The following is a 16,264-nucleotide window of genomic DNA, read 5'->3' as shown; positions in this document are numbered from 1 at the left end:
GGTCATGATTTCAGTGTCTGCCGTCAAGGCCCCCATGCCACGGTGGGGCCTCAGTGTGCCCTGACCCCAGAGTGGGGAGACGTCCTGTGACGATCGACCCCTCCCTGCCCTCCCGCCCGCTGCCTCCAGGCCCGCTGGGCTGCAGACGCTCCTGCCGTGGAAAACGGAAAGCGGCAAGTGCCGAGAGATGAAATCGGCTTCCACGGTCTCCAAGTCCTCAAGCGTGCAGGAGGACTGAAGAAAAGGCAGTGGCGCTGCTGAAAGCGTGGAAGCAAAGCATGGAAGCGTGCCGTCGTAGGTGACGCAGGTGACGAGCCTGCAGCCCTCGCTGGCTCAGGGCGTGTGCTGCCCGGCTTCTTCCCGGCGAATCAAATCCCTCAGGGAATAGAGGGCTTATTGGGGAAGAAAGTCGGGGGGAGTTTAAGGAAAGGAGTGTTGACAAAGGTGTGGACAGAGTTTAAGGAAACCCACAAGGGAAGATGTGAACCTTGGGGTTGGAAGGGGGAGGGGTGGGAGGGGACAGAGGCCAGACCTGGAAGGTCTCGTGGGGGCTGCCTTGGGAACAGCGGCCTCAGCAGGGAGAGGCAGCGGCTTGGCAGGGAGGGCATAACTGCCAGCGCATCCTCCTCCTCCTGTCCCTGAGGCTGGACTGTCTGGAAGCCAGAAGGCGGGGAGCAGGGTGATGCAGTCCATGCGGGCAGGCCTCCCCGGCAGAGGGGCTCCTGCACCCCTAATGTAGGTAGATCCATAGACAGACATCTCTATTTTCCTCTCCTTCCCTCCCTCTCTCTCTCTCTCTCTGTAAATATATATAAATATACATATATGTTTAGCGGAACATTGCAAATGCTGTTTCATAGCCTGCTCTCCTGCACAAGTCAGTGCTGGACTGATGAGAAGGGAATTCCCAGCTCCAAGGAGGGCCCACCATTAGCCAGCCCACCCTGCTAACAGGGCCGCTCCCTCGGGGAGCTGCCTGGGCTCATTACGCTAACAAGTTGCAGCCTTCTTATTTAGCTGGCGTCCCAGGGCCCTTCCTTCTCTGGACTCCTAATGAGTAGCGTCTGGCCCCTGCCGAGGCAACGCAGAGACAGGCAGCATCCTGCCGGGTTGCCATGGAGAGCAACCCGCCAACAGGAACCTGTGTCATTCCAGGGAACAAGGGGCATTTCAGCTCTGTGCTCTCAGACCAGAGTGTGCCCACAAGTTACCTTAAAGTCAACTTCAACTCTGGTTTGGTGGGCCTGGGAGGGGCCTGAGCGTTTCTAAGAACTCCTGGAGAATGTGGGTGCAGCAGCCCCGGGCTGCGCTTTGAGGAGTTTCCGGAGGAGTTTGAGACCAGTGTGCTCCAGCCAATGGGAGGGGAACCGGGGTCACCCCAGGCAGCTGACTCTATCTTTCTCCCCAAATCTAACATTTCAGTGGACCTGGAATTCTACCATTAGAGCCCCTCTTTAGAGTGTATGTGGTAATTAAATTCAGCTTCTGAGTTTGGACAGTGAAATCACACACAGCCCTCACACCGTGGCTCCACTCTGTTTATCTATTCAGATCAATACCCCAGGGGAAAGCAAGACCTTGAAGAGAAGGGACCGGGACCAGGGCCGGATGTTCTGAGTGATGAGGGCTGGGCTTCCAGGCTGGGGGTTCACCAGCTATGGGCTCCTAACAGGGGTTCACCCACCCATTATGTTTCCCAGGGGCAGGTCCACGGGCATCTCTGGAAACCCTAGTCCCACGTGCCCTCTGCCTAATAGTAGGGGGTTTTCTCTCTTAATGGCGGGAAGCCTGGAGTGTTTTCCTGCTGTAGAGCCCAGCCTTTTCCACCTCCAGGGTTGAGGCAAGAAGACCCGTGATTTCCGACCTTTGCCTGCTAGAATGTGGCAGCCCCGTGTGCTTGGTCTCCTCTCGACTTCCAGCACCTGGAGCAGACACTCACACAAGGCAGGCCCAGCGCTGCCTGTTGAATGAGTAATACCCCCCGCCAAGGTCTTTCTACATGAGCTTGCCGCCGGCCTTCGAGAGGAAAGTAAGCCATGACGGGCGATTGACTGGATTGACTGAACCCTAGGACTTGAGAATTGGAAGGCAAGGAACTTCTGCCTCTAAATCGCTAAGAGACGCTTCATCATGAAACTCAAACACCTCATTGTAAGGACCAGGAAACTGAAGGAGTCCAGAGAGGGGACCAGGTTTCCCCAAGATCACACAGCATGTTCATGGCAGAGACGGATAGACTCCAGATCTCTAACTCCCAGCCCAGGGTTTTGTCTACTTTGCCATTCATACTTTCATTCGTTCAGCAGCTACTTAGTGAGCAGCTACTATATTCTAGGAATTCTAGTTGCTAAGGATCCAAAATACACAAGAAGACAAAGTCCTTGCCCTTTAGGAGCTCACATTGCAGGGAAGAGAGAGCAATAAGCACACGCATCAGTAAATAAGAAAGATGTAACCCTAACAATATTTGTACCCCCATAATATGATAAAATAAAATAAAATTAATTAAAAAAAAAAGAGAGAGAGAGATGCTCTGGAGGAGATAAAACAGGCTGATGAGGTAAGATGCATGCAGAGTGGGTGGACGCCCAAAGCCACGGTGTTTTCCCTGGAGCTTGGAACTGGGAATTAAGTGCAAAGAGATGCAAACATACAGCCCCTGCCTCCTGTGTCTGGTCCCTTGCTCCCCACACTCTGTTCTGTGTCTTCCCAACATTCTCCCGCCTGTCCCCTCCTCGGCCTGCTCTGAAATCATGGGCCCGGCCACTGTTGTTCCAGTAGTCCTCTGACCACCTATGAGCCCCTCCCAGCCTCTGGCCTCACAGCCAGAGGACGAGCTGGGATGCCAAGGTGCCCCAGTGGTCATCTCTCCTTCAGTGCCAGGACCAGAAATGCCTGTAATGTTCTGCTTTAAGCCCAAACCCCCTATTTTACCAGGGAGGAGCCTAATGCCCAGAAAGGGCAAGTACCTTGCCCGAGGTCACACAGTAGTTGGCAGAACTTCTGCCTTCTCCTCTCCCCTGCATTTTCTCTTTTACTCCCAGCCAACTCTGGGAGTCACCAGGGGTCTTCAGGAATGTTAAGCAGGCTCTCATCCCTGGGCAGCTTCCCTCAGCCCCCAAGGAAACCAGAGGAGCAGTGTGCAGTCTCTATGCCATCTTGTGGCTGCTCCTAAGAATGTCACCTGCCTGGCCACTTAGGAAAAGGTGCCACAGAATTCTCACTCTGATCTGAACTCTCCTCCCTATACGCATGACTTCTGGCAAAAGAGCTTCACCCACACAGATGCTCACCTCTAGGAAAGAAGCTGGGGCATCGGGCCAGGCAAAGTCACTTCTCTCTGCTGCATTCAGTTCCCTGCTTTGTAAAACGAGGGAACTGAACTCCTTCCCACCCATGTCACGAGCAGCCGTAGAGTGGGAACAGATAGATGTGAAAGTGCTGAGAGATATGAAAAGTATGGTGGAAATGTTATCATCCCTGCTCTTTCATTTGGTAGCTACCCTAATCCACCCAGAACTGGCCAGATAAGGCAGACGTGAGAGGTGCAGTCCCCTGACGCAATCGCATGCACATGCGCAGGACTCCTTTGCAGGGTACAAGGCCGTCTTTGCCGCTCCTGGTGGGATTAAACCTCCCCGTGGCCACCTGTCTGGCCTCTGCCAGGACGTCTGTCTGTGGTAGGGGAAGGGAGGGTGTCTGGCTAGTTCTTGCATCACCTGGTGCCAGGTTCAGGGGGCGACAGGTGTCTCCAGGTGTGCCAGGTGCTGCCCGCATCCCCTGACTTGACCGCATCAGGGTATCCTCTGCCCCAGGCTTTCTCTGCCTGCCTGAGCCACTCTGCCACCTGTCGGCAGGGCCTGGGGATAAAGGGCACCTGGGAGCAGCCACTGGCTAGGGGGAACCGGATAATACCCCAGCTCCCACACACACAGGTGGATCAGTGCTGACACGCGGCCCCCAGAGCTCCGCTGGGGCAGCTGAGGTGCTCCCTGATTGGTGCTCCCAGTCCTCGTCTCACTCCCCACCCTCCTCCCGGGGCATCCTTCACCTCCAGATGTTTGCCTGCAAACCCTCATTGCAGAGTGGACTTTTGGGAAGCCCAAACCAAGACCCCTGCTGGACACCTGTCTCTCCGGTCTCCTGCCCTTGGCCAGCTCCTCCCTGCTACTGCCGGGAGGGACCAAGGGGCCGAGAAACCTCCTCTCCAAAGGCTTCGACGGGCTGGCATAGTGCCTTTCTTCCTCTCTTGTCTTTCGTGTGTTAGCTGCCACTCCCACCTCCAGTCGCAGTGTTTATATTAATGGATTATCCAAGTTTTATGCAGCATTTCTTGTGTTTCTACCCCCACGTCAGATGCTCAGAACACGGTGGGTAAGATTCACTACTGCCCTTGTGGAATTTGCAGCCTGGCGGTAGGTAAAGGCAGATATGAAATAAATACACACACCTGTGAAGGTCACGGTTCCAAATCGAAACAGGGACCATGAAGGAAAACAGGTTGGGAGGTAAGGGGGTGTGTATTGTAGTGGAAGAGAGGCCAGGGCGGGCTTCCCTAAGTCCTGGAGGCAGAGAAGCCACCAGCCAAGCGAACGCCGGGTGGACCAACCAGCCCGGGCAGAAGGATCGGGCGGCACGGTCTGCCTCAGGTGGGAAACGCCGAGGAGGCAGAGAGATGAGCCACCCAGGAGGTGACCTACCAGCAAAGTAGGCAGGGGACAGGCCACGCAGGGCTTTGAAAGCCTTCTGAGGGCATTTGCGTGTATTTTAAGCTCGGCGAGAAGCCCAGGGCAGTGTCAGAATACGGCTGTTTGAAAAAGCTCTGCGTGGCGGCCAGGCGAAGCCAGGCTGGAGGGAACTCAGTAGGTGCAAGTTAGGCCTGTTCAGAGGCGACCGCAGCGTTCAGAGGAGAACGTGATGATGGAGACGAAGAGACGTGAAAGAGGAATTTCACCAACACATCAACAAACCCATAGACGCCAGCAAAACAGGCGGCAGGAGGTGGCGATTAAAGTATTTTTATATGTGAAACCTGAGGTTAAGCCATTACCTAAGGACAGCAGTGAGAGTGGAAATATAAATCTTCCTAGATGCCAAAAGATATAAAGATAGATAACTCCTCACACCCCTGCAAAGGAGAGAACACACAAAATGTGGACACATAGAATACTCTCCCTTTCTCCACATGCATGCACACGCATGTACACGCATGTATACAGATGCACACACATGCATGCACATGCACACACATGCACATGCATACATGCGCACACATGCACATGTGAACTCACATGCACACACATGCACACAACTATTCACAGAAAATGCAAGGAACATGGGGAACTTGTTACACTATCCCACAAGGAGGGAATCAGCAAAGTTGAGCCTGTAAGAAGCTCTTCAAGGGAAAATGATCCATTAATCATTAAGAAATTGGATTGAGATAAAAAGATATGGGAGAACATATAAAATTTAAAAAGATCTAAGAGACATGCCAGCCAATCTCAACATATGAATCTTATTTGAATCCTGATTCAAACAAACTATAAAAGTATTTTTTCACTAGACACTGCGGCTCATGCCTGTAATCCAGCACTTTGTGGGGCTAACGTGGGAGGATCACTTGAGCCCAGGAGTTCAAGATCAGCCTGGGCAACATAGCAAGACCCCATCTCTTAAAAAAGAAATTAGCTGGGCATGGCAGTGTGCACCTGTAGTCCCGGCTACTCAGGAGGCTGAGCAGGAGGATCATGTGAGCCCCAGAGTTCAAGAATGCAGTGAGTTACGATCACTCCACTGCACTTCAGTCTGGATGACAGAGCAAGACTCTGCCTCCCACACAAAAAAATTCTCAAGTCAATCAAGAAAATAATATAAATACTGATGATATTTCATTTTTTAAAAGAATTATTAAAATATTAAGAGTGATAATGGTAAGGTGATTATGTTGTTTAACCACTTCGGTACCAGCATCGACTATAGTGGATAGCCACAGACGAATGCGTATGTCAACTTAAGCCGACAGCCGTGATATGACTTTTCTAATTTTTCATTTATCAAAATAAAATTGTGCACATTTAAAAATAACGTAATGAAAACATATGTGTATATGTTACCTATTCTGATTGACATTACAAGTAAGGTTGCCTGTAAAGTAAAACAGGCTTTCAGTGCTTTCAAGCTTTCCTCATCACACAAGAGCAACACGGACTCGTCGTCAATGCACAGCGCAAACTGTCCTGCTGACTATGAGGGCCGGCTGTGGGCGAGGTCTCGTGGCCGGTGAGCACCGCACTGAAGTGGTTAAAAGGAGTCCTTATCTTTCACAGAAATGTGCTGAAATATTTATAGGAGAAATTATATGATGTCTTGGGTTTGTTTCAAAATCACCTGGAGTGGGGAAGGCAATAGATGCAGTGAGATTCACCGTGTTGATGTGTTGACAATTGTTGAAACTGGTGATTAATACATTGGTTTTCTTATAGACACATATTTTTTTTCTCTCTCTACTCTTAAAGATATTTGAAAAAAGTCTATAATAAAAATGTTGAATGAAACCAAGAGAAGTGAGAAGTTTGAGAACTGTCTTGGGGACAGACTTGATCCAATATGGCACTGGGTGACGTGGGACGTGAGGGAACTAGACGTATCAGAGTGACACCCAGGTCCCTGGCTTGCCCGCCTTGTCACAAGGTGGTCATTAGCTTGCTGGGCTGCCATAACAAAACACTACAGACTGGGCGGCTTAAACAGCAGTGATTTATTTTCTCACAGTCCTGGAGACTGGGAAGTCCCAGATCAAGTCCGGAAAAATTGGTTCTGGCGAGAGCCCTGTTCCTGGCCTGCAGACAGCTGCCATCTCACTGTGCAGAGAGAGAAAGAGCTCTGGTCTCTCTTCTTCTTTTGAGGGCACCAGTCCCAACAGATTAGAATCTCAACCTTACAATCTCATTTAACTTTAATTCCCTCCTAAAGACCCTCTCTCCAAAGATCATCACATTGGGAGTGAGGGCTTCAACATATAGATTTGGAGGGAACACAATCTAGTCCACAGCAGTGGCACCATCTGCCAAGATGGGAAAGACTGGGGAGGAACACTGGGGAAAGAGAAGACTCTCCTTGTCACAAAGCGAGGACGTCCAGATTTTCAAATCAACGAAGTCGAGCAAAGCTATGGGCACCCAGTATCGCAATGAAGATTTCAAAATAAGAATAATAGCACCATGGATTTATTGCACACCTACCTTAACCAGGAATTGTGCCAGGTATTTTTCAAGCATCATCTCAATTAATTCTCTTATAATCCTCATTCTATGGATGACAAAACTGAAGCACAGAGAAGTTAAGTCTCTTGTCCCAGGTCACACGGCTGCCAAATGGTGGAATTGGGGCTTGAATTTCTATTCCTGCTGTTGCAGAGTGGTTCAGTGGATGTCTTGCCACGTGCAAATCTTGCCATCATTCCAGAAAAGAATTGGTGGTACTCAGCCAACAGGCAGCCAACATCCCAGATTAGCTTGAACCAACCTTATGGTGTTAAGCTAAACAGGTTCCATCTCTGGACCTGAGCCCCTCCCCAGAGGCTGTTGGACAGAGCTCTGCGGCCCACATCAGCCCCAGGGTGGAGCACCTGTTGAGGCCCAGCTTAGGGATTTCTTAAAAAGTTTTTAGAGAAGGGGTCTTGCAATACTGCCCAGGCTGGACTTGCCTCCAGGCTAGGATCACTCCTAGCCTCCAGTGATCCTCCTGCCTCAGCCTCCTGAGTAGCTGAGACTTCAGGTACGCACCGCACCACCATGCCCGGCTTCCCTGTTGTTTTTTGGGGGAGATACAGAAAGTATGTGGTTCATTTGCACAGCTGTTTCCCCCACCAACTTCCATCCTAAAAGTGTGCCTGCTTCTCTGTTAGAGAGAAAGCCTAGTACGATGAAAAGGAGATTTATAATTCCTTGTAATTCTCTCTGAGGCCTTTGCAGCATGGATTTTCTGTGCAATTACCTACAAGGAGCCAAAGAGATTAGAAATGCAGGAAATTTCTGGGTGTCACGTTAAAGGCCTGATGCATGAGCAATGAGGTTGAGACAGCTGCCCCTTTCAGGAAAGAGAGATCTTAGCCCCCATTTACATACAGCCTGGTAGGTGCCTGGCACTGGGCCCCCAGCTGCCGAAAAATAATATCTTAAATATGAGAACATCGTCTGTACCCTTAAGGCCATTATAATTTACCCTAAAAGACTGAAAAATAGAGCAGGAGTCCCAGATTCCTGTTTTTTTAAAAATATGTGGAGGTTTGTTCACCCCCAGTCAGGAGCCCCTGTTGCTCTGGGACCCCAATCCGCAGGCCGGGATGGGGAGGGGATGAGCTCACAGAGTCCAAGGTGCTGCCCACGGCAAGGTAGTTGTCACCCCATTTATGGGATAGTAGGGGTGGGAGAGGGTCAAGGCAGGAGCGGGAAGTAACTCCTGGCTCAGGATCTCACCGTCACTTCTCAGGGAAGAGCCCAGAAAAGGCCCCAGCCCAGGGCTCAGGCAAACCCTGTGGCACAGACTGACCCACCACAGATCAGCTTCGGGCAGGAGTTGGGAACTTGGAGTTGACAGCCACTTTCTCAGCTATAAAATGACTCAGAGGATTTTTGTCAGGGTTACAACTCTCTTTGTAAACCATGAAACACAATGTAGGTGTGATCCATAGACTTAGAAAAGACAAAATTATTTGTCATTATTGATATGCATCGTTGATATTTTAAATTCCACGTATTAACAATAATAAGAGGATTAAGCCCATAGAATCTCAGAGCTAGAAGGGCTGTCTCGTGCAGCCTTCCTTATCTGGCGTTGGCATCCCCTGTTCCCCATCTGTGCCAAGTGGTATTAATCTCATTACAAATGATGAACACATTTAATTTTAGAATCCTCCCAGAGAAGATAGCTACGTATGGGGAAATTCTCACGCCAATACTCCAACCAGCACAGTGCTCAGTGGCTCAAGGGCCAGGCCTGTGGGACCCAGGGTGGGCAAACAGACCATGACTCTGGCCCTCTTGGAAAACCCAGAGCTCTAGAGACCATAGAGTGACTGGAGCTGCTGAAGCTATAACCAGGCCCTGCCGAAGTCTCTGTGATGTCCACTGTCATCCTACCAAGCTGGTCCTGCTCCTCTTGACTTGGAGAAAACAAGGAGGGGTAGAGGGACAAGGGACAGCCCATATCCTCTGTGGCCACAGATGAATACATTGTTCTAGTTTTTACCCCAACAGAGGATCTCAAAAGGACCCAGAATGTTCCAGCCCTCCCTGCTGCAGAGCCCACACTGGCCATGAAAAGCCAATACTATTGCATTAGCAGCTAGCGCAAATTGTCATCTTGCTGCACGTCATCATGCTTTACCCAGCTACACTGTTTCCCAAGACTGGTACAGTAGCCACGCAGCTCTGCACCCATGGCCCCAAATCTGCCACAGTCCTAGGCCTTCTGGTACGGGAGTTCGTTCCTTGTAGGAATAAGGTTTCTCCCCTTATTAATAGAAAATACTCATAGGAAGGTTTTCCCACTAGACCACAAGTACCAAGTCACCTAGTGACACCCATGGCCCCAAATCTGCCACAGTCCTAGGCCTTCTGGTATGGGAGTTCGTTCCTTGTAGGAATAAGGTTTCTCCCCTTATTAATAGAAAATACTCATAGGAGGGTTTTCCCACTAGACCACAAGTACCAAGTCACCTAGCGACAGACAAAGCCCTGCTGGGGAAGGCTATAGACCACTGTCACCTCCCTTGGACAGAGTGCAGGGCTGCAGTGCGGTACCCAGGGCCAGCCTTCCCCTGACCTAGCTTCCCTCCACCGCAGGCCTGCTAATCCTGAAGGAAAGGTCATCCTGACCTTGATCTTTGAGCTCACAGCTCCAACTCCAGTGATAACATGCAAACACCATTCTTAAGTGCTTGGGAGGAGTCTGGGTGACTCCTGGGTGACCCAGGTCTGCTAAAGTTTGCAACCAAGACTAAGGGACTCCGTCCACTTTAAATTACTAGCTTTGATGTTGAAAGTAAATGGAAAGATTTTTAGGTGACAGCTGAGATTTGGGACAAAGAGCCTCAGGGCAGTGGTAGAAGAAGGCAAGGCATCAGTTTAGGTGGGGCTCAGGGCCAGGTACAGAAGACCAGGGAAAGGCACCACTCTAATTTCTATTCCAAAAACTATTTTAGAGGAGTTCAAAAAGATGTCTTAAAAAAAAAACAGATGATTAATCTTCACAAATCAGATGTCCTGAATTTGTGGGTGGTCTTTCCTCTCCTTATCACATGACTGCAGAATTGGGGGGATGCCTTGTCCCTATAACAAATAAGAAGGCAAAAATTCGGCATCAAACAGTATGTAAAATTACATCCTAACATCCCTAGAGAACTCAAATCATCATTCTCATCCTGGAAAAATTCAAATGGACATCCCGCTTGTTTATAGGGAAGAAACCTGAGGATGAAGGTTTCGGCAGCGTCTGAGATTTGCACAGGACTTAGAGGCAGAGCTGTGATACAGGGACACAGGCAGGCACTTCCTCCCTGGGGCTCTAGCTCGAGTCCACCCTCTTATTTATCACCAGGAAATCACATATGCAAAGGAGAAAGGAGAAATGAGATTGAAAAACACAAAGCAACAAAAATGACACCCAAGGGTGAGACATGAAAACAAAGAAGCTGGCTGCAAAAGCCTTCAGGTTTTGGCGAGCTGGGACTAGCCACCATGGAGCCCACAGGTCTGAGGTGGCCTGTCGGGAAGCCTACTGGAATCCACCATTCCCTGGGGGAGAAGTGGGGAGTAGGAAGAAAAGAAGGATTCAGCCAAAAGCAAGTGGGAGCCCCCCGGGTAGCAGCCCCTTCCACAGGCTGCCCCCAGCCCACATTCCCACCCAGGGAGAAGGAGGGCCCTGCAGGGGCCACACACCTGGGGGACGCAGAGAGATGGGGCCCCAGGCATCCAGGGGAAGGGGAAGGGATTGAGGGAAAGAGTGCCCCTCCCAGCCAGGAAGCGCAAAGTCCAGACTCTCTCCCTAAGCGCTGCTGGGCTGGCTCGGTCACCCCTCCAGGCCCCAGGACTCAGGCCTCCCCCAGGCAGAGGTTGAACATTGTGTCCCCCCCAGAGGGCAGGGGGTGCTGGGGGGATGATTGCCTTCAATACATCTTAAGAAAGGGATGCAGTAGCCTTCTTTGGGTGGGGAGAATAGAGGCTTCCTGAGGTTCTAAGACATCTGGATAAACCAAGACCCTATGAGTGGAGGCGGAAAAGTGAGGAAAATTTTTGAGATCCTGGGCCTTCCAAAAAATTCTTCTATCCAACCCCCATGAAGGGAAGGCTGAAGCCAAGGGAGTGACAGCTTCCAGAAAATTCTACAGTCCCTAAAGAGGCTGTACTGTGGCCTGTCAAGATGATAGGTTGGGGGGGCAGGTAGGGAAGAGGATAGGGGTTCTGCAAACTAAGCCTTCCTAAGTAAACCTCAACTCCACCTCCAGGGACGAAAGGCTGGGGCCCAGAGGGTGGGACCTGTACCTTCCAGAAGGTTCCATGATCCCGGAACTGACTCATGACCCAGCAGGGGGGTGGGGACATGGGTGGTTTTCAATAATCATTACCACCCCATTTTACACCTGAAAAAACCAACGCCAGAATGACCACGTCATTGTTACCCACTGTTGGTGGCAGGGCTGGAAATCCTACTGGCCCAATGCCAAAGCCCCAGGTTTTCCCACCACAGTCTGCAGCCTCCGGCCTGAGGGTCTGGCCCTCAGCTGGTGCACAGAGTGCGGAGGGACTAGAGGGGCCCTCCTGTTGCTGGGAATCCTCCTCCCGCCCTCCTTTCAGAGGCCAGAGGCCCCTGATCTCCCCCTGCAGGTGCCAGAAACCTTGGGTCTCCCCCTGCAGGGGAGAAGCCCAGGTCTCTGCCACAAGAACACAGCCCCGGGGAGAGTGGCTGAGACAGCTGCGGGGAAGGAAGCAGCCAGAAGGCTGCCTTCTCAGAGCTCTGAAGCTGGAACCAGAGGCTCAAGCTGCCCGTCAAAATTCCAGAGCAGTGGCCTGCCCCCAGGGGTGTGGACAGGCAGCTGATTTACTGGAAAGGAATGACACAGCAGGTGGCCACCCTATGCCACCAGAGGTGCAGGACACCCAGAAGGGGTCTAAGGCAACAGTGTTGCCCCAGCCATGTGGGGTCAGCTACGCCGCTGAAGAACCGAGACGCCAGTGGGTTTTGTGGTTGGCACGAAGGGAGGCCCGGGCCCCTGGTGGCCCTGAGATGTTGGGGACAGGCTGGGCGCCGGGCGGTCAGCGTGCAATACAAGGACCCAAGGCACACCGTCTACTGTGCAGCATGTGTGTGCAGCATGGTGGGGAGGTAGATGGCCGGGCAGCCCACGTGCTCTTCAGGAGGGGAGGGGGCTCCTCTCCGGAGGCCCGTTGGTGAGAGGGGCCGACCAGCCAGTGCCTGCTACATCAGCTACGGCGACAAGGCCTCACTTCCGGGGCTGGCAGCAGAGGGGTTGGTGCAGTCCCAGCGACACAGGACCTGTGGGATTGGGCAGATAATACGCTTGAAAGAAACCAAGGAAATGGGGTGTGTGCTCCCTACTAGCTTCGGGGACGTGCGGAGGCCCAGGCCACCTGTCAAGGGCGTAAGCGCTGTGTGAGCCTGACAGTGTAGGGAGAAGGGGTGCTGGGTGGCGGGACCCCAGAAGGAGAGCCGGGCTGTGGGCAGGCCGGTGTCGGCACACACGGAGAACCGCACGGCCATGCTGGGACCAGCCCCAAGCAGCTTCCGCAGCTGTACCAGCAGCCCAGGTTCCCTGCCAAGGGGCTGAGCACGGACGTGGCCCTGGGGATGTGGGCGTGTGGCAAACTGGGGCCAGGCAAGCCAGGGCGCCAACTCCTATGGCCAAGGTTTGAGGCCCTGGTGTTGACCCGGTGAAGTGGGGTCCGCTGAGACCACCAATACACCTTAAGCAAACCAAGGCAGTGCAAAATCGGCCCTCTGATAGCTTCCGGGGCACTGAGGTGGCCCCAGGGACCTGTGGGGAGGGTCCCAGGCAGCCGGAACATGGAGAATTTCCAAGGCAATGCAGTGACATCCCTGCAAGGGCTTTGGGGGCTGGCGACAGAGGTCCAGGCCCTTTTCCAAGGACTGAGTCACCGGCGTGGCCGCAGGGATGAGGAGGACGTGAGGGAGATGTGGAGCCCAACTCAGGACTGACAGATAAAATACAGGATGCGGCCAAATCTGAATTTTAGCCAAACAACACAATAATGGCATGGGATGTATTTATAAGATATTATTTGTTGTTTACTTGAAATTTAAATTTAACTGAGTGCTCTTTATTTATTTGGTAAATGTGGTGACCTGTGGTCCAAGCAGCGACATGCTCTAAGCACCAAGGAGCACAGAGACCACCCTCATCGCTCTGGTACCAAGAGGCTCCCAAGGGTGAGACCCTCACACGGCCATGGTGACAGGGGAAACTACCAAGGCAAACAGCAATGGCCCTCTAGTGCAGCCCTGCCTGGGGGAGGCACGTGTGTGACTTCACACTGTCCAGTAGCCACATTAAAAAGGTAAAAATAAATGGGTAAAATTGACTTTAATAATATATTTTATTTAACCCAATATAGCTAAAATAGTATGCTCTTTCAACACGTGACCCATATAAAAATATTAATGAGATACTTTGCATTTTTTTTTTTTTAGGATGAAGTCTCCAAAATCTGGTGTGCACCTTGGCATATCTCAACGTGAACTGGGCGCATTCGAAGTACTCAGCGGCCACTTACACGGTAGTGCGCCTCTCGTAGCGTCTGGGGCTGGCGGCAGCAAGTTGGGCCTTGGCCGAGAGTCCCAGGCCCTGGGGGGATCCAGCGGCGCTTCGGGTGCAGGGCGCATGGAGGGACCGGCAGCCCATCAGCTCTAAGGGGAGCCAAGGCAACAGGAGGGCTCCTTTCTTACGACCACTGCGTTTTCTCTAGAGGCCCAGCCCACTGCCAAGGAGCTGAGGCTTTGGGGCACCCCCAGGGATGTGGGGACTGAACAGTCAGTGCACTTGGAGAAGACCCAAGGAGGCTTTGCTTCCTCTCTAAAGAATTCAGAGGCAGGCACACCAGGGCCAAGCCCCTGCCTGGGGTATGGGGCAGTGGAGTGGACATTCACTTAGGGAGGTCTAAGGTTATTTGGAGGGGGCTGGGCAGCCAAGCAATACTTGTGACAAAAGCTAACTAATATGCAGACTGTGCTCTAATGACTTCAGTGGCCGTCCTCAGAGCGCAAGGCCCACTGCTGAGAGGTGATGTGGGGAGTGGTAACCAGGCAACTGATACTGTCTTCAAAGAACTAGGCTGCATGGTGAGCTCTAGAGTTGCCACCAAAGGTGCAGACCCCTGCCAAGGGTCTTGATATAGCCCATGTGACATGAGGAAAGGGGTAGGTGGGCAGTCAATGCTCTCTAAAAAATAAATCCAAGGTATATGGTCTTGCAGGTGGGGCCGGGAAGCCCTGTGGTCAGTTTCATTTTCTGCCCAGTAGCACACACATCCCACCTTCCGGAACCACTGGGATCCTCCTACCTTGGACCTGTGTGCTCTTCCTCCCAAGAATATCTCCAGATGACTCTAGCTGATGGCAGGTGGCTACAAAGCATGCCCACCCCCCAGGATGGCCCATACCAGGAAGACAGGCAGGGAGAGGTAGCAATTTTCTCCTGCTGTATAAGTTCCTACATAATTTCCTCAATTTTGCCTCTGGCTCTCAAAGCCCAAAATGTTTGCCAAGCCCTGCTCTATCTAATGACTTTCGGGGGCTGTTCCAGAGGTCAAGGCCCCTGCCAGGGATCTTAGGCCAAAGGTTGGCTCTATGATAAAAACACAGGCAGCCAAAACACATAGAACCAAGGCATCATGGTACCCACTCTCTAGGGCTTTCCGACGTTGGCACTAGAAGATAGGTTTCCCGCCAAGATTTGACGCTTGAAGTGGTCTCAGCGCCAGGTGGCACCGTGAGCTCCTGATGATCTGTTTGTTGCCAGAAAGGCGGCTGGGGGTGGGGTAGGACATGTAGCACCATTTCATCCCCTAGCCAGGAGGTTTCTAGGTTGAAGGCCAGGTATAAAATTTGGTTGTATGAAGGACGCACACTGGATGTAGCCACATAGGCGTTTATCTGTGAGGGGTGGAGGGTGGCAGAGTGGCCCCTCCTCTGTCACACAGTCCCAGCATGGAAGGAGACGTGGATGCATGTTCTAATCACGAGCCTTGGACAAAAGTTGGCCCCAAAGAGGCTTTTTCTTGTGAGACAGGAGAGGTGGGTGAAGGAGGGTACAGAGACCCACCAAGGTGGACAGGCAGGAATTTAAAGTCATTAACCTGGAGAGGCCTAAGATTACTTGGCATGAGCTCCCTCTGCAGAGTCGGGTCGAGGGTGGAGGATCAGGTAAAATGGAGAGTTTCTGGGTTCTAAGACACTGGAGGCAGGTGTGGAGAAAGAAGGGAGAGGAGGAAGTTACTAGATAGCTGTACGTTTCTAGAGCAAATTTGTAGCTCAGTAGAAATACTAGAACTTTATAGAAAGAATTTGGAAAGGTCAGACTCTAGCATTAAGACTGGGGTCCTCTGGCTAAAAGGCGGTGTACGGGCAATGCTCAGAAAGTGTTAGGCATCATGGTCTCCAGCTAGGGAGGTGTCCCAAAGGCCACTGCTGCTCCATGACCAAGGTTCGGGTTTAGCAAGTCAGGCACTGCCACAGTCTGAATATCTGTGTCCCCTCAAAAGTCATACCTTGCGGTCCTACCCTCCAATGTGAAGATATGAGGCGGTGCAGCCTCTGGGAGGCGGTTAGGCCGTGAGGATGGAGGTCTCAGGAATGGGATTCATGCCCGCAGGGAGGAAGCACCAGACCATTGTCCTGTCCCTTCAACAATGTGAGTTGCAGCAAGAAGACGGCATCTATGAACCAAGAACTGGGCCCTCACTAGACACTGAATCTTCCAGCACCTTGATCTTGGATTTCTCCACCTGCGGAACTATGGAAAATAAATTTCTGTTGTTTATAAGCCACCCACTCTATGATACTTTGTCATAGCAGTCCAGATGGACTAGGACAGGAGCCAGAGGGTGGGAGAATCGCCATGCCGTCGCCAGTGAGATGGCTGCAGAGGTGGGGGTGGTACAAGGGGAGTAAGGACTTCACGAAGCTGGAAGAAAACTTCAGGGAGGGCCAGGGCCTGGCATTGCAG

This window comes from Microcebus murinus, chromosome 5, assembly GCF_040939455.1.
Source record: "Microcebus murinus isolate Inina chromosome 5, M.murinus_Inina_mat1.0, whole genome shotgun sequence".
NCBI classification, from domain to species: Eukaryota; Metazoa; Chordata; class Mammalia; order Primates; family Cheirogaleidae; genus Microcebus; species Microcebus murinus.
Note: the sequence above shows the minus strand (reverse complement) of the source record.